Source organism: Dermacentor variabilis, chromosome 1 (assembly GCF_050947875.1).
Source record: "Dermacentor variabilis isolate Ectoservices chromosome 1, ASM5094787v1, whole genome shotgun sequence".
Classification (NCBI taxonomy): domain Eukaryota; kingdom Metazoa; phylum Arthropoda; class Arachnida; order Ixodida; family Ixodidae; genus Dermacentor; species Dermacentor variabilis.
The window spans coordinates 27761448-27779797 of NC_134568.1; the positions used below are offsets into that span (position 1 = coordinate 27761448).

Sequence of the window (18350 nt, forward strand, 5' to 3'; positions counted from 1 at the left end):
TTTTGACAATGAATTTTAGTGGGAAGTTGCAATGTGCATTTCCTCTACACCACTCTTATTGTAAAATCTTTTTATTCACACCTCCTCACCTTTTGATCTTGAAGGCTAAGGGGTTTTGTCATGGTACAAAACTACACGTTTCTTACCATAGTTGCCCTTCAGCCTGCTGATGACTACAGGCATCCTTGGCAGCAGCTTAGCAAAAACCTTTTTGTTTGTGCAATTTAGCAAAATCGGTGCACTTTGTGTGGTAGCTGCTAATAATTCTGTCCTACAGGTTAATGATCCCGGCCATGGCAGCCGCATGTTGATGGGGACGAAATTGCTCTGTGTACTTAGTAGATTTTGGCACATGTTAAAGAATCCCAGGTGCTCAACATTAATCCGGAGCCCTCCACTACAATGTTCCTCATAGTTGCAGTGTTGCTTTGGTATGTTAACCTTTGTAAATCAGTCAATCAATCACTTGCCTAACATTACTGCCGATGGGAGTGGTAGGTGTAAGCCCACATGAGTTTTTGCACTCTGGCCATACATAATCAAGCCCTCATGGCTTCTTATGGTGCTGTGCAATGTCTATTTTCTGCCTTTTACTTGTGTTTCCCCTCCGCCTTTCTTTTTTGTTGAATACTGAAAGCCCTGCTCACTTTCAATAGGAACAAATTCTTGTGATTCACATTTTGTCTTCTCTCTTCCCACATCCACTCCTGACATAGCACTAAAGGACACTCGCTTCCTGAAAATATGCAAACACATCCATCCAGCATGCAGAAATTACATTTATATCAAAGGTGAATGAATGCACTACAAGCGTAGGTCAACAGAATAAGCGGATACTTACACTCACTTATAAGTCTTTCTTCTGGCTATGTATTCAGTCGCACTCGTGTCTACTCGTACTCATTGGCACTCATGCACCTTCTTGTAACGCCCACTCACACTCGTCAACACTCACTTTCATACTCTTCTTCACTCAGACTTACTCGCACCCACTCATGCTCACACTTGCCAACAATCACCAACATTCATGCTCATGTCCACTCAAGCTTACCGACACTCATACGGAAGCATTAATGCATTATACAGTTTAGAAAATGCGGAAACAGCTGACACACATAGCAAAAGCAGGACTCAACAACATTGTTATACTTTTTTATGAAAGCATGTATATGCAACTTTTCGCCACTGGATTGGGTACTGAAATTATTTCATTAGGAAGGCTGTTCCAAAGGCAGATAGCACAAGGCAGTGCAGATGAATTTAAAGATAGTGTGCAACCCAAGATGGGGGGCGACTACAACTTAAGCGATTGTGAAGCCAGCTAGACATGCATGGTGGGTTTTGAAGCAGGGGACAAAATGATCATAAGTTATAGATATACTTACAAAAAAAAAAAGGAAAATGCAGAAAAGACAATAAAAAAAATGACGCTTGTCTTATGTCAGTGTCCAGCCTCGCCATGAGCTGCTATTATTACTAATCAAGTTCTTCATGCTTGACGCTGTGCCAGCCATTCAGCAGTGGCCAAGTCTGACCAAGCACAGCTGACGGCACCCTGTAAGGTATACTATATTGGGATAATAGTATGAAAGATGCTAACAATTCATTTAGAAAATGTGACACATTGAAGAGAGGTAAGCACTGCTGTTAAGGAGTGCGGAGTTTCACATGATTATTCATAAATATGGATCATCTATAGATATTCCTATAAGAAATTCTTGGGAGTCGCCGGTGAACTCATGTAGGTGCCTACTCGATATCACTAGGAACAGTGGCAGCTTTATAAATAACCACACGCAACAGTCCACAGAGGCCATGGTCTCACGCAGGGATGGAAAAATGCAAATGTGAAAAAAAGACAATTGTCTTCCATCATCTTGTGTTAAACTGTTGGGTGTTGTCATATCTTCTAGTGGAGTTTGATATTTAAGAAATAAGGTAGAGTATTCCTTTTCAAGTTCTAAATTACCAGTCAAAGCAAAACCTTTAAAAGTGCCACCTTGACCAGTGGTAGCCAGCCAAGTATAAAGAATGCCGACATTGATGGCATGGCAGCTCACACGTCACTGACTCAAATCGTGGCTGGGGATGTGTAGTTTTATTTTACTGTGACAGCAGTTCACATCTTGTAATTGGGCTTGCTTTGTCCATCCTTTCTGTTATCGTTGTCTTCGTTTCATAGCCAGGCCAGCGCCTCATCCTTAGCTTCAGTTGGTGGGCAAAATAAAACATTGTACACCACCACCATTGCATTATTCACACTGCAAGCAAGCCAAGCACCAGCAAACAGGCTTATATAGCCCAGCACTTTGATCCTCATTGTAGTGCCAGAGCGTCCCTCTGTTCTGAATTATCAGACAATAAACCACAGCATAATGTCCATATACAGGTTGTCACAGCCATCATGCATGAAGCTTTAAAAAAGGGAGGGAGAATTCGACATGAATAAAGCATGTGCAAGTTCAAAGTCCAGTTGAGAAACCACCAGTAATATTTAGTCCCCAAGTTAAAAGTAATTATCAAACTTCTTAAGTGTTGTCCTGCTTGTTAAGATGTCAATTAGGGTGTTGTCGAGAATTATAAGAGAATCATAATGAATGGCTCTCAGGGATTCAAATGCAATACTCAGTCCGTGTGGTGACTAGTGCTTTTTGTACCACTGGTGGGCGGTGGGTGATTGCTAGGGTGCCAAATGCATTCACAATGCATTATAAAGGCTCTCGCTTTCATCGTATGCTACAATGCACAAGCTGAGTGTCCCCAGTACTCAGCGGTGGCGCAAAAGGTGCCGGCAGCCATGCACTCTGAGCATCGCATTTTACTTGCAGGAAGTGTCTAATTTTGATGTCTCTTACGATTCTGTACAACTCCCTAATGGGTATTCGGATAATTGTGACTATCAAAAAGTTGTCTAATTACTTTAACTGGTTGGATGTCAGGGATTAACCCTTCTTATGCCACGGACAAGTCTGTCTAATCGAAGCATTTTCTCCAATATATGCTAGTAACATGGCTCACACGTCCAGGGATTTTCTTTTTTCCACCAATTGCCGCTGATGAATGACAGTTTTTATCATTTTGATGTGACTATTGCTACTAGACATTGTGGGCTTCCCAGGAAACAGGTTTTGTGTGTGCACGGTTGGCGGAAACGCAACTTAATTCTAGCTCAACTGCATGCTAAGAATGGTGGTGCGAAGTTAAGCAGCTACAGTAATAACAGCCAGATTTTTCAGCACCGGAAATTTTTTCCCCTTTCTTTTTCCTTTTTATTTCCTTCTCTGCCCTCTTTTTCTTTTTTTTTCATCTCTTCACTTCAAGTAAAGAAGTAAGCTTGGAAGCTCTGGTGAGCCACCTTCACGGCTTCAGCTTAGTTCTGATGATTGCAAGAAAGAATTTGAGGCTCTTGAGGCTGCTCTCGCAAGGATGCATCTCAATAGGAGCACTTTGCCACCTGTGCCTCAGCGATTTCTTTTCTTCACAGCACAAAAATAGCACAATGCATGAAGAAAAAAAAAAAAAAAGTTATCCAGATCCAACACGCATGTTGGAATCTATGTGGAGCGAAGCTTCGTGAAGCAGTTATTGAAGTGCTATAAATTTGGCCAGTTCATTAATGTCTTAGGTGCAAAGGAAACTGGCACACGCATGTGCTCTTGTATGCCTGAGCTACGCAGTGCGACAAATCTTATATAGGCTTGTGTTTTTTCATTTCTTCTTTTTTAGTTTTAAATGTACTGGCAATGGCTGGTACTGACAACAGAATAGAGGATGGGACACACACGCAGCGCCGTTTGTGTCCCATCCTCTATTGTGTTGTCCGGTGTACATTTTTAGCGGTTTTTTAAACATTATGGAAAACCACCAACTCGCCCAATCTGCCGTTCTTCAAAGAGCTAGTTGGCATTGGCACAATATGTACCTCCATCATCTTGGCCAATTCCCCCGTTGTGGGCATATGCCATTGTACTACCCGCTTCTTGGCCAACCCTTCGTTGTGTGTTTGTGCCATAGTGTAGAAGTCATCATCATAACACACGAATGTGCTTCTCGACCGATCCCCCATTCTAGGTATGTGCCATAGTATGGGAATCGTAATTGTTTAACAGTACGAGCAGTGGCGTCCTAATGGTTAGAGCATCGAGTTGCGGCGCAGGGGGGCCAAACTTCGAATCCCGCTGCCAAGCATCGATTGACAAAACAGCAATCGACTGACCACTGACCCAGGTGAAACCATGGAATGGTAGGCAGAGAAAGTCATCTTTTTAAAACATGGCTGTCTTCTGTTCGAAGAAGTGTCAAGCCTCATATGGGCTTTTTCTTTGGCCATGCTTCCCTGACCTGGAAATGGTTGAATAATTGCTGGCAATTTCTCAATAAGGCTCCAAACAGCATGCACTTGGCCTTATTTGCGCAGAATGACCTACCTACGTCTTCTTTCTTTTGCATGTTCATGGTCGCTGGTACTCCCTGTATATATAGTCGACTCATAGGTATCTCTAAAGTACACAGGCATGGTAATGAAAAAGCTTGTGATATTTAATGGTTCTATTATGAAAGATTGTCACAAAGTGCTGTGAAGTTTGTGCATACATCCCTCCTCAAGTGGAAATCAATGAAGAACTTGTAGGAAAGATGAGGCCATTTTTACACGAAGAAGCTCACATGTATTTAGAGAAACTAAGAAAAAGGCAGGACATGAACAAGAACAACTTCCACATTCACAGCAGAATCCACTCAAGCTGTAAGGCCTATGTTGTGCAGCAACATTGCTTTAGAAGAACAAGAGTTTCACCAGGTCATGGAAGAAGAGGGCAAAACACTGGGGCTGGTGTCAATGTACACAGCAGTGGTCGATGCTGGTGTAGAGTCGAGCAGGTGGCAGTGGTCAGTGCCAGTGTAGCGTCTAGCTCACTGGACAATCAACGGCGCCTTCTCTCGGTGTTTGCGAGCCAAAGTTTGGGTGCAACGCTGGAGGTGCTGGGTCAGCCCATGATGCAGAATGGCATGCGCCAACAGTAGACAAGGGGATGGGCTAGGTGAGCAGCTTGCGTCCACATGGAGGGCTGCAGTGAGCTTGGGGCTCCCATGCCCTGGACACCATCTGTTCCATCCACGTCTGCTACGCTGGTCGTCGTCTTCCATATGCTCCACACGAACTTGCCCCACCTCCTTGCCCTTATACATGACATAGCCTTGATGCCTGGTGGACGAACATATTCGGCTTTATTGAAATGGCCTCCTTATACGTTTTCGAGACACCCCTAGTGCACCACCAGAATCCTGTGCAAATCACACAAAGGGTGACAATTAAGTTCTTGCAGCACATTATGAGCGAGAAGAATTGGGGGAAATCTAGGGGCCTGTTAGTCATAATCATATGAAACTACAGGTAATGGTCTCTGTATACTTTGAGGCACTGCTGGGTAATTTGTAATTGACAGTATTACAAGCACCAATTACGATTAACTGGTTATTCAGCACTGCATAACCGAGTGCTGTGGAAAAGTGGACTGGCATACGCATGTGAGCACAAAGTATACACTCGTACCTGTGTTGTATGCGAGACCGATCTCTTGAACAAGGTGCAGTCTTCACTATTGGCTTGCCATGCTATCCGCAGCCAAGCCGAGACTCGCAAGGGCAGTGCATACTGCTGCTTATAGCTATCATAAACAATGTCATTACAGTGTTCATTGGAATTTGCAGTTGCTTGCACGTCTGCTTGGCATTTGATAGATATAACAATCAACTGTTAGATCAACACTAAAGGGAATTTTCGTTTTTTAAACTTTATAATAGAGCACGAGGTCGCGGGATCGAATCCCGGCCTCGGCGGCCGCATTTCGATGGGGGCGAAATGCGAAAACACCCGTGTGCTTAGATTTAGGTGCACGTTAAAGAACCCCAGGTGGTCAAAATTTCCGGAGTCCTCCACTACGGCGTGCCTCATAATCAGAAAGTGGTTTTGGCACGTAAAACCCCAAATATTATTATTATTAAACTTTATAATAAGTTATCCTTGTGGAGGGCCAAAAAGGTCACTCTTGCTGAAAAGAGGATTAGTAAGCCAGAGGAGACCAGAAAAAGTGAGACTGGTGGCTACATCACCTTGAAGTTCCCTTAGCAACTTGCCATGACATATGTCTGCATGGGCTTGTTAACTTTTAATCAATAAAGGGACTACATTCTATTCTAAAGAACCAAAGCCTGATTCAAGAACTTTCAGTGAGCCATAATGGTCCAAATTTGAAAGAAATACCATGAAAATTTATGACGTCACACTGACGTACCAGTGTTAGTTCCAGCGCAAAACCAAAAAGAGAAAGAACTGTGACCTTAATTTTCTCTTTGAATAACCTATTACTGCAAAATTAACAAAAAAATATAGTTTTAAGATAATATTTTATCAGTATAAACTGATTTAGTATTTTTGTGACGCACTAAAGAAAGCAGCCTAGCGGACAGTGGTGACCGTGTGGCCTGTTTGCAAGTCATTTCACGATCACACAGTGTCAAGTGGCATTGGCTGAATGACAGCTTGATGACCTGGGCTGATGCTCAGCTTGATGGTTGTGCTGCGGTAAAGTTTATGTCACACCCCTCCTCCCAGCTCTTCAGAGTCGTAGGAGCATATGGAACATAACATCGAAAGGAGAGAAAAATAAATGTAGTAACCACTTTGTGTTGTTCCCATGGGATACTTGTAGTTGTAACACAGATGAGGAAATTATATTTAAAAATGATACGTAAAGATATATGCTGGTATTATACTTTCTGAGCACTGTCAAACCTTGTCATGCTGTGACCATGCTCCCGGAATGACTCGGAGATTGTGACGTTCCACTGTTGCAACTGCTCATCATGGCATAATCCCTAAGGCCATGCTTTTGGCGCACTACAGTGTCAGTGCTCACCTACAAACAATTAAAACATTCTGTGCACGAGCTTCAGTGCATGAAAGAAGCCGTGTTTGTTCTACTGAAATGAATTGGGTTCATGAAAGGTTGACTCATCATGAAAGAGCTAACTCCAAAACACCTATTGGTATCAACTTACCGGAGGATAGGTATGAGACTGTTGATGATATGAGACGGAAGCATGGGTGAGTAAATGAAAGATGTGTTTCAAACTTCACTTATAAAACGGTTGATTAGTGCCATGAGCAAACAGAAGTAAACAGAATGTGGCTCTGATACCCAAGTGTGTTGACAGTCCATGGCAGTTATAATGCAATGCTTCCTTCCACTCTATTATTTTACATTTTATGACTCGCAGCTGGCTAATTGTGGTGCCAACATAAAGGATTCTCTCTTTCTTTCTTTCTTTCGTCTTTTTTTTCCAGTGCAAAAAATAGGAGAACAAAGTGCAAGAATTAAAATGGGATTGCTGCAATTATTGTATTCTGTGCTGTAGCTGTGCGGGAGCGACATCAGGGCTGCATCTGCACGTGCTAGCAGAGCGCTTTCTAGTTCCTTCTTCATTGTAAAACTATGCACTTATGTACTTCGATGATAGTGGTATTATTTCCAGACATTGTGAAACTATCCACTTGCATACTTTGATGATAGTGCTAGTAATTCCAGCCACATCAGTACATGGCACGTATGAAAACTTGGCCGGACAGCCTCTGTTTTGGTGTTGTATACCTGGCGACTGGGTGGGCCCTGGAAATTCCTCTGCTTTCCTTGTTATGTATAAGTGGCATGAAAGTTGAAGACAACAGAGATTAAATTGCTAGCTGCATTACTGAACTAACAAGTAAGTACTTCCTAAAAAAAGAAAAAAAAGTGGCACATGTGGAAGTCACTTGCTGTCAAAAAAATTGGGGTATACGATTGACTGATAGGCACAACACCATTTATTCTTCTGTTTTTTTCTCATGCATTTTGTGATTTCATTCGTGTCTCTAAACAATATCTTACTGTTTTCATTTGATCTCTGCTGGCGACCAGCCCTTGGTCATCCAGTAGTAATGACTTCATTTCCTTCTTTCGGGTGACCACCATCCATGATCACTTCGCATAGATAAGCTTTTGTACTCCAGCTTGTGTGCCAGGGAACAGAATATGCACGTCGTGTTACTACTTGATATAACTTCAAGGCGGGGTTATCTGCGCTCCTGATCCACTTAGTTTCGGGTTTGCACACTAAGTCAACTGGAAGCCTTTGTGTCAGCATGCTTAAAACGTTTCGAAACCTTGATTTCAGTCCTCAGCCCCTGCTGGGTTTTTCTCATGTGTTGGTTCAGCGGATATTTCGGCAGCTGCTTCTTTGTCATGACTGCATCCCCAATTATAAATTCATGATAAGTTAATAAGTTTGTTTCGTGGTGAGGAAATGGTGATGTGTAAAACACGAGCGCAAAATTGAAAGGTCGCAGGTTGGAGGAAAAGTGCAACCACTGTACAACCTTTCAGTTGGTGGTAAGCATTTGTGTTGTCCTTCTTCTTATTCTTGTGTCAGTGTTATACATGCCTGCATTTCTGTGCAGTGAATCCCCACCAATTCGATTCTCAACAAGCTGTTTCTTGGTTATTGCTTTCTCCAAACTCAAATTTCTGAACAATTAATAAATTCCATCATGTATCAAACTGCGGCAAGTAAGACGAGCCACACTGGCTCGTCATGGTTTCCCCGTCAATCCTCAGCACCTGCCGTTTTTTATTATTTTTTTTTCATGTTGTTCGGTGAACATTTAAGGTTAGTAAACAGTTAATAAATTCCTTCATCTGTCAAAGTGTGGATGGACCTGCCCCACTGGCTTGCCATGGCTTCCATGCCGACCCTTAGCTCCTGCTAGGTTTATTTTCGTGTGTTGGATGAGCAGAAATATTATGCTACATAATGACTGGTTCTTTATCATCAGCAATTCAGAATTCCTTTGTCTGTCAACGTGTTTCATACCTGCCATGCTGGCTTGCTATTGCTGCCCTGCAAAGACAGAGCACTGAGACATGTGCTCCAGCTGCTATCAGAAATCTAACTTACAAGTTTTGTGTGTTTACAGAAATTACACGATTAGTGCACAATGATCTTTTTTTTTGCACAAGTTCCTATGGGAGAGGTAGGCAGTGTGCTGAAAACACAAAACGAGCATGTACCCTTGAGAAGCAGAGGTTGTTCAAGGGTGGGTCTACGAGGTATCTTGGGAGCTGCAGTGTAAGAGTGAAGTAGCAAAACTTTGTTAATCAGGCAACTAAATGAACCATCAGAAAGTGGTGAAAGGATGTTGGCGGGCTGGTTGGGTCAGGAAGTGTTCTTTTGTTCATATCTGCTGTAAATCTTGCCGAGCAAAAGCTACAAATGTGTCTCAGATCCCATATCTTTAATAACTAGATACATTCACTGCTGAAAAACTTGGTATATTTTTGCAAGACTACTGGTTATGCTGCAGCCAACTGGCTTTTATCAGAGGCCAATAGACATTCAGAGAAAAGAAATATGTATCGCGGAACACTCTCACTCCACGGCCAATTAAGTGCAACATGCACCAATAGCTGGAGCTTACAGCTTGTTCAGAGTGGATTCACTTAACTGATCAAATTGCTGATTCACTCTATGGCCTGGGAGTGGGAATCATTCACATGATTTTTGTACTCATTCACACTGTGGACAGCTAACCTGCTGTGTCCTCACACACAGCACGATTTCGTGCCATTCGACCACTTAACGCCTGGCCAGTGGAGTGGCTAAGTGATTCGCTCGGTCACATGAATCCACCTCAGACATGGCGCTCATGCCACTCACATAGCATTGCCAGAACTGGGGTAGAACTCGTGGGGATGTCATCAACTATGTTGACTACAAGCAGTACGCTATTGATCTCATTCACTTAAATAGTACCACTTTTTTTTTTTCAGGCCTTGGCTCAGGTTACACAAAACACCTGGCATACTTGAATAATATTTGGCTCAGGTGTTTATGAGGGCATTGTGTAGCTACTAGGGACAGTTCATACCATGTTTAGAAAGCATTGCAGGGCTCCTTCAATACTTGGCTTGAATCGGCTTGCAAAATATTTGTCCTTAACATGATAGGATGTGCACCAGTAAACTGGAGTGTGCACTTTTTACTGTCATTTCTCGCTGGAGTGTAAGTGTGGGAAGGGCAGCACTGCACTGGACATTAGCGGGCAAATTGTGTGAAGATTGGAGTATTTTCAGTTAGCACTGGTCCAGTTATTGTGAACCTATATTTCCACTACACTTGTGTTTTGTCTTACTTTTCCTTCCTCAACAATACTTACATAGTTGACATAGTCTTTCTCTTGCTTTCTCTTTCTATGGTGAAGTTGTACCCATCAAGATCAGTTGTACCAGTCTAGCTGGCAACAAGCTCAGCTCATTCTGCATTAAGGTACAGTTGGCAACAAAAGCTTGCAGGACATGGTATTTGCAATGAAGCTTAATTCCTGTGGACGCTGGGCCCATAGCCTCAAATTCAGTTTTAGTGTGTAGTAGCCATTGTGACCTACTCACTGATTTGTCAAATAAGAAGTGCCATGCCTTAACAGAGTGAAAATTCACATTTTTCGTGTAACACGCATCCTGTAAATTTTGTGACTGACTGTACATCCCACAGGGAACTGTTGAAAAGGTAGAAATGCTAGATTACTGGTAATACTTTAGCAAGTAAATGAAATGGCATTACCAGTAAACTCCTGGCGGCCAACTCCTGGCGGCCAACTCCTGGCAGAATCAAGTCATTCCTCGCAATATGGAAATAACATACCTGCCAAACGCTCCTGAATTTTCCATAAATTTTACGAATTTAGGCTCCTTTCCAATTGCATGAATCTTTTGTCAAGTTTAAAAAGGAATGAATTCTGTCTGAAAAACTTTTTCGCTCATCAGTCGCTGGCCATGCCCTTGGAGGTCTTCCAGTTGTGAAAGCACACAGGAGGGGTACCTGCTTCTAGCAAGTTTATGCAGACAAGTTCCAGAAGCAGGCAAAATCAGCAAGACCAAACTCTGTGGAAAAGTCACTGTGATCTAAAAGCAGTTTGTTGCTTGTTAGTTTCTGCCGTTCCACGTTTTCTTCTGCTTGTGTGCTAAGTCTAAAGGTTAATTGCTGTTTACGAAGCGCATATGTATCCCACGGAAGACATGGGCTCAAGGCGAGCTTTTCTTTAAAAATGCATATCATATGCCCCTCCCTTCTCCTCCCCCGCCCCTTGCATTATATCCACAGGAGTTTTACAAATTTTTATATTGGCAGCTATTAAATAGTAACAGTCTACAAGCTCATTGACAAAAGATAACAATAATGGCACTGTTTTTTTTTAAATAAAGTAAACAAAATTTGAAGTACCTGTTTCTCATTTTTCCTATAGTAAACGATGTCAGGCTTTCCATATTGAAGCACGCGAACTGTAGTAATTGCTGAGTAACCTTATCTCTTCTGATTTCATCTGAGTGCTGACCACCTGTACAAATTGCCCGGAATACACTGCACATTGCTACATTTTTGCTTCGTATAATGCAGTAGCAAACAATTTTTGTTTGTGCATTTGACAAGCTTGTTTCACTTTCTGTGGTAACTGCCAATAATATGCTGACCTGCAGATTAACTGTCATTTGAATTTTGAACGAACTTTTCCCCCGCTTATAAATCTATAGGCACTTGTTGGTGACCCGTAACATGAGCAAATTAAGTGAAAAGGTAAACTATAAAGTTAAATATTGCTGTGGGTTAACTGTACTGAAATACATTTACAAGCCATCTTCTGTAGAAGGCAGTGTGGACTGTGGGGTCCAGGCAGCCAAGCACAGCATGATTGCAATATCATCTTTCCTATGTCTGCATTCCCATTCATCTATAGTGATTTTCTCAATGGAACATCACTAACTTGTCTGGTCGAACTAATCCTTAAACTAGATTTTGACCTTGGTGCGTGCAGTAGGATCTCTAGTTAGGTCAGTTACTGGCAAGAATTTATGGTTTCTGTATGACTTAATGGATAGGCTCACTGTGTGCGTTTATGATTATGTTGACCCGGGCAGTGTAGAGATTTCGGATGGCGCAGGCTATGCGGAATGTGTTGAAACATGAAGCTGGGTTCACATTTTCGCTGATTCAAGCTCCTGCCGAAAATCATATAATTTTGTGGATGCAGCACTTTTGTATAAGACTCTTGCTTTCAAGGGCAGGAGAAAAAAAAATGTTGTTAATGCTTGCAAGCTAAAATTTTTATGCATGCATGACTTTTTGTGCCATTTATGTTTTGTGTAATTAAATACCATATTTCTTTCCTGGCAAAGGAGATTGATACAAAACCTAAAGTGTTCTTTTGTATAGATGTTTCACTATGTCAAAGGGCTGTCACATTGTTCCAGTGGAGCTCAAAAAGCACCTGACCATTTGATCGGTTGCGACAGCAGTAATGAAACAGCTGCACTATTTAGCCATGAAGTGCTGCTCCTCGCTCCTCTTGCAGGCAATTCTGCTGTGTGCAGGGTCTACACTGAGTGCAGAGGTGAATGCACCAACTGGCAAGTACATGGTAGATATATGGGTAGATGTATGAGTGGGCAAGTATGTGGTAGATGTAGGGCATTGTGCCAAACAGGAGGAAAGCTATGGTACCAGTTTATAGTGGAGACTCGCCTTCTTGCTCGCTATGTTGGATTCTTTGTGTGCATTTTCATGTAGCTGTGGACGCTCATTCGTTGGAAGTCGAATTGGGGACTAGGAGTTGTAAAGTGTGGCATGTTGCAGAAGTTGCCATGAAATGCCTTTATTTTGGTTGCACAACTTGGGTTCAGACGCACTTGCTCTGTGGGAAAATTTGGTACTTACAATTTTTCCTTGTGTGCGTGCGTGTGCGCTTTCATTCACCCCCCTTCCCTCTCCATGTTCCCCAGTTATATCTTTTGTGGCCATCGCTGACACAGAAAGCAGTGTCCTCAAAGAGGAGAGACTGAGTTTATGCTATTTGTAAGCGCTAAGTTATACCTTAATTAATTTCTTTTTCGCAGAGCAGCTGGCAATGTACGACGGAGACACCTTGGCTGTTAGGGAGAGCCGAATCTGCATTTGGAACAAGTGACGGTGCGGGATCTATCATGGGAATGCATTTGCTCCAAAACGGGGTAAGAAAATGTGTTGTTCAGTTTGATATATCCGTCCTCCTCTGGAAGGTGTTGTCCAGAGTTTGATTTTGAGATAATTATGTACTCAATTTAACACCTCTCATGGTGACTTGGAACTGCAGCAGCTGTACACATTACTGCAGTTATCTTTTTGAAAGAAGCTTCATTCCAATTCTGTTGTTTTGAGCTTGTGTTGTCCATGCATGATATTCTCCCAACTATCGTTTGAGTATTCTTAACAAATGACGTAGCTTTGGGGCATGGCTAAAACTAACCTTGCATTCGCAGCTCTGTTCTTCAAGTGCTGCAAGGATTCGTGGGGTTCATGTTCCGTTGTTTTCTGTCTCCAGTTGTTTGTTTTTGTTTGTGCAATACTGCACTGTTGCTTGTGGTTGGTCTTATTGAGCGAATGTGGGAAGAAGGCAATAGTGAAGTCCTATTAGTATACTGCCACATATTGCCACTCAGTTTAAATTTACTTTCCCCTTGTTATGAGGCTTGCCCACAGTGGTGGCTCATTGGCTATGGAATTGTGCTGCTGAGCACAAGGTCTTAGGTTTGACTGCTGGCAACGGCAGCTGCATACCGATGAGAGCAGAATGCAAAACTGCTCATGTACTGTGCTCTGGATGCATGTTTAAGAACCTCAGGTGGTCATAATAAGCTGGAGCCTGTAGTGCCCTTCATAGCCCTGTGTGCAGCGTCGGGATTGTAAAGCCCACAATTTAACTTAATTTTTTTTAGGCTTAGCAACTGTGCATCTTATAGGGACGTTACCTGTTTTGTGCCTTGCGTGCTGCTTTAGGTGCTGCCCTCTAGGACGCATTGGCATCTTTGGTCTTGCTTATCCAGAAGTGCCGAGACCACTTATTCAGGCAGCCACACTTGTAGTGGATGCTGTAGTATTTCTAGAGGCGTTGGTCCTCGGCATTGATTTTGCTGTAACTAACGTGATGACTTGTCGTGTGTTCTGGCAGATGGCTGAAATTCACAGAATTTTGTCCCTTTGCAGCACATTTCGCCACATAGTAAATGTTTCTTCCCTGGTAAAGGGACACTAAAGGCATATATTAAAGTCCATCAGTGTAGATATTTGGGCTTGTTGGTGTAACATTTTACAGTTTTTTTCTGTAGCGCAAATAGCATAAGGGCGTAAAAGGGAAACAGGCACACACAGGTGTGTGTGTTTTTCTCTTCTACATCCTCGTGCTATTTGCATTACAGGAAAAAAGGCAAATATTAAGTTAAGCTAAAGTGATAGATAAGTGCTCGAGAATCTCTAAGACGTCAATATTATCGTGAACAGAGCCTTAATAATCGAGAAATTGAGGCAAATGCAGGACATAATTAGAGACTCCCCCGGGACAATGAAATACTTGCCGGATGACAAAAGCACTCCTCAGTTAAATTCTGTCACTAGGACTCAAGCACTCGTTGCAAAAAACGTCCTTGCATTAAACGACGAAATAAAATGCTACTTGTACAGTTCTGTTTAATCTTTAGAAAACATAACTCATTGAAATTACCCTCGACAACGATGCAGGCGGTCAAAAGGTTTTGTTTTCACTCAACTCTACACCGCCCACAATTTCGCGTTTCAATAATTTTGTCATTGGGTAGTGCTGCGCTGGTTTTGCAGGCTCGCGAAGCTCGCACAAACTGCAAGTAGCAGAGAATTCAACTTCCATGTGATGTCGCAAGATGCCCGAACGGTCTACGCCAGTTGACCCAAAAGCAGCTGCAGCGGCAAATCCACCGCTCTGACTTGGCTTGTTACCACCGTTTCTCGGGCGCCGTTTTACTCACAGATGGCAGCAAAGGGTGGTGATGGTGTATGCAACATTACCGCTCCCCCAGTTGGGTGGCGGGGGATTTGAATTTCAAAAAAGGTATTCGGACACTTCAGATAACATCTTCTCGTAAACGAAGTCTTTTCTTGGCACAAAACAAGCGTTGCGAGATTTCTGGAATGGTATTTAAACAGTCCGTGTCGACTTAGTACTTGCCTTTAGTGTCCTTTTAAGGTGCAGGCCTGGCTCATTTGCAACTTGGAATTTTAATAGCAAAAGCTACACCAGTGTTGCAAACAGTTTCTTCTTTAGAGGGAGCTCCTATACTGCAGCTGCTAAAGCACTATATGGTCCTACGTGCTTTTTGTCTTAACTATATACTTCTCTTTGTGCACTAACTGGTTCTGTTCAGTGGCCTGATTAACTAGAGTTCAAGTGAACTACCGAAACACAATGTAAAGTTTTGTAAAGCTTGCGCTGCAAGTACCCCCATGTATGACCCTTTTCTTGACTGAAATGTTGGCCTTTAGAAGGATCAGCAAGCCTTGGATAGGTGAGATACCATAGTGAGGTTGATTCAAACTTCCATGCACAATGCAATATTGTTCGGAAGAAAAAACTAGCAGCATCTTCAGTTGACGCCTGTCAGCACAGCTGCTCTCTTTTTTGCATTTTGCATTTTTAATATTAATTAATTAATGTTTCTACAAACTTCTAAGGTTTGTTCAAAATATGAGGTCCTTCATTCTGCACTTCGAGTGGATGGTCTTTCTAAATCAGGAAATTGCCAACTTAAAGGATCTTAAAAAATCCGGCCATTTTGTTTGTTTGCTTTTTTGTGCTATTAGTGTAAATGTGCTTGGTGGTGCACAGTGCAGTGCACATAATGCACACTTTAATCAGCCAATCATGCATAACCACGCTGTCTTTTTTTCCTTTTTGGCTGCCCTGCACATGAAATGTGCCATGCTCAACCAGTAAAGTGAACTGGAGGTGAATATGAGGTACAGATTCAGAAGTGCAGGGAAACAACAATACTGCAAAATAAATACATCTACCCCCAGCTGCACCCTCCCCCTATTTATTTTATTTATGTGTTTATTGATTTACAGAGGATTAATTTTACAGTGCCACCAAATGTAACAAATGTAGAAAGCTCTTTAAACAGATGTGGGGCTGGTTGAAAAATGAAAACTAAATCTGAACAACAAATAATGAAAGAAGGCAGAGGCTATCATCATCATCATCATCATCATTATTATTATTATTATTATTATTATTATTATTATTAGTTGGGCTGGCTACACTTCACCCAGCTGCCCTGGTACAGAGCCATGATCGTCTGCACTAACCAATGGCAGGGATGAGCAATAAGGGGCCTGTGTTCACGATGCTCTTTATTCACTAAACACCTGTTAGTTATGGGCTGGCACCTTTTTCTGTGACTTAATTTGGTATAAAGATTTGACCGCCACTTGTGCTTACTAATAATTGTTGCATACAAACAGCTCAGTTTATCTGGGGCCAGGATGCACAGAGGGAATTTACATAAATGCTTGAGGCGAGCAACGAGCCCAGCAAAGCATCCTTCTGAAATATGTAAATGCAGAGGCAGTCACACGCAGTGCAAAGGCTCGGGAAGGATTAGCAGTAGTGGTGTCAACTTCATAAAACTGCGCTTGTGTGTGTTTGCTACTTGTCCCATTGGCTACCAGTATTATGTGTGCCACATGGCCCTCTATTCCATTATTTTTTCTTTGTAAGTGTACTACTCAAAGTTTAGCCTTTCCACTCGTTATGTAAGGCTGTAAAGCTTTAAATGCTAAAAAAGAAAATGCAAATTAATGTTTTATTTACGATACGAAGCAGCATTTTACAGTTCAGAATCCCAACTGCCTGTCATGGATCCATTTTCTTGTGTGAAAAAGCTTGAACCACTCGGGCATGTGAAGAGCGCCACTGCATTTTTTCATACTCCCACCTGTTGTATCTACACTGCACATTTTGCATTGCCGGGATAGATCTTGTTTGCCTGAGTTCGGCAGAATCTGATGTGGGAAATGAGCCCACTGCTCTGCTTTTAAACGCATAAGTGTTGGTATGCATGCAGACTTTCTGCAACAAGTATAAACTAGAAATTAAAAGTCAAGCTATTCCAGAGTATACACCTAGCGCCATCTATTGGCAACAATTCTAAACTGGTCCTTTGTATATTGACTTTCGCACCATCTCTGGTAGCTTTTTAAATCAACAATACCGTCCGCTTGGTGAATTTGCCCCCCTGTTCATCCCTGTTCTCATGCTGCAGTGATTCACTAGCTTTTGCAGCCAATGTGTTAACAGGAAAGGCTTTTGTACTTGTACATGCTGATGAGCAAGGCACTTCGCAAGGTCTTAGCCTGCTTGGAATACAAGTGGCATATAAGAAGCTTAGCAAAGGTGGCCCTCATTTGTGCTTCTATGCATAATGCTATCTCTTAGTTGCAATGGGTGCGATTGTGCTGAGCCTTTTTTTTCTCTTAAGTTTCTTCGTGTTTCTCTCCTGTGCTTAAAGGGCCCCTCACCAGGCCCCATAGCAAATTTGTTTATACACTGAAAGTTGTTGCGTGTCCTCTAGGGAGCGTTCTGCTCCAAAAATTTTTCAAATCGGCTCATTAATAGCCGAGATAGAAATATTTCAGTGCCGTGAACCCATGATTTCAGGAGGCGAGCTCCACTCACACCGTCTAGCCTCCGCAAGCAAAATTCTTTCCCTGCATTCTGCCATACCAGACCTCGAGGATCACGTGACGCATACATCACAGGCCCCGCCATCATCTTTTTTTGCTCCTCTCTCTCTCTCTCTCTCTGTGTATATATATATATATATATATATATATATATATATATATATATATATATATTCTCCCGGCGATACGCACGACCTGTTGTGATTGTCTGGTTTTGCACAGCGCATGATTTTGCGCGCTATGCACAAGGACACATGACTAGCGGTATAATTCAGTGCTACATGAATACTGAGGCAGAACAAGCGAATCTCAGAGCATGATCACACGCTGGAACACGGTAGAAAATGGCCTAGTTTCGGGGCCTGCGCACGTGACTGCACGACCGTGTGAACAAGCAGACAAAGTGGAAGTACATCTCTCTTGCTTCCGTGCGAAGTAAAACAAAAAGCATGCAGACATTCCGTTTTTGGGTTGTATTATTTCTCTAAACTTCAATTCGTCAATTCAAGCAACTCATCACACAAATAACAGATGGTGCCTTGAATAATTCTCGAAGTCACGTGTCACCAGGAGCAATGTCACCCTGCGGACCCGAGTGTGCAGGGACGCGAGTGCGTCGCCGTCCGGCTTGGAATGCAGCGGCCGCGAGGAGAAGGGAAAACGGCATCTGGATTGAAATTTCAGACCTTTCTGCAGCGCGTAGCGATGCAATTATTTGCAAACACGATCGTTGGCTA

General features: G+C 42.5%; 1 protein-coding gene across 3 annotated transcripts in view; it reads left to right on the forward strand.

Annotated features, from left to right (window-relative positions):
• Sin1 (SAPK-interacting protein 1) overlaps positions 1-18350 on the forward strand; it is a 136707-nt gene that overhangs the window by 8476 nt on the left and 109881 nt on the right. For 2 of the 3 annotated variants that reach the window (XM_075685914.1, XM_075685900.1), the window contains one exon: positions 12986-13094. The gene's annotated coding sequence lies outside the window, so the exon portion shown is untranslated. Of the gene's footprint in view, positions 1-12980; positions 13095-18350 lie in introns of all 3 variants that reach the window. The other variant, XM_075685907.1, reaches the window with a different exon arrangement.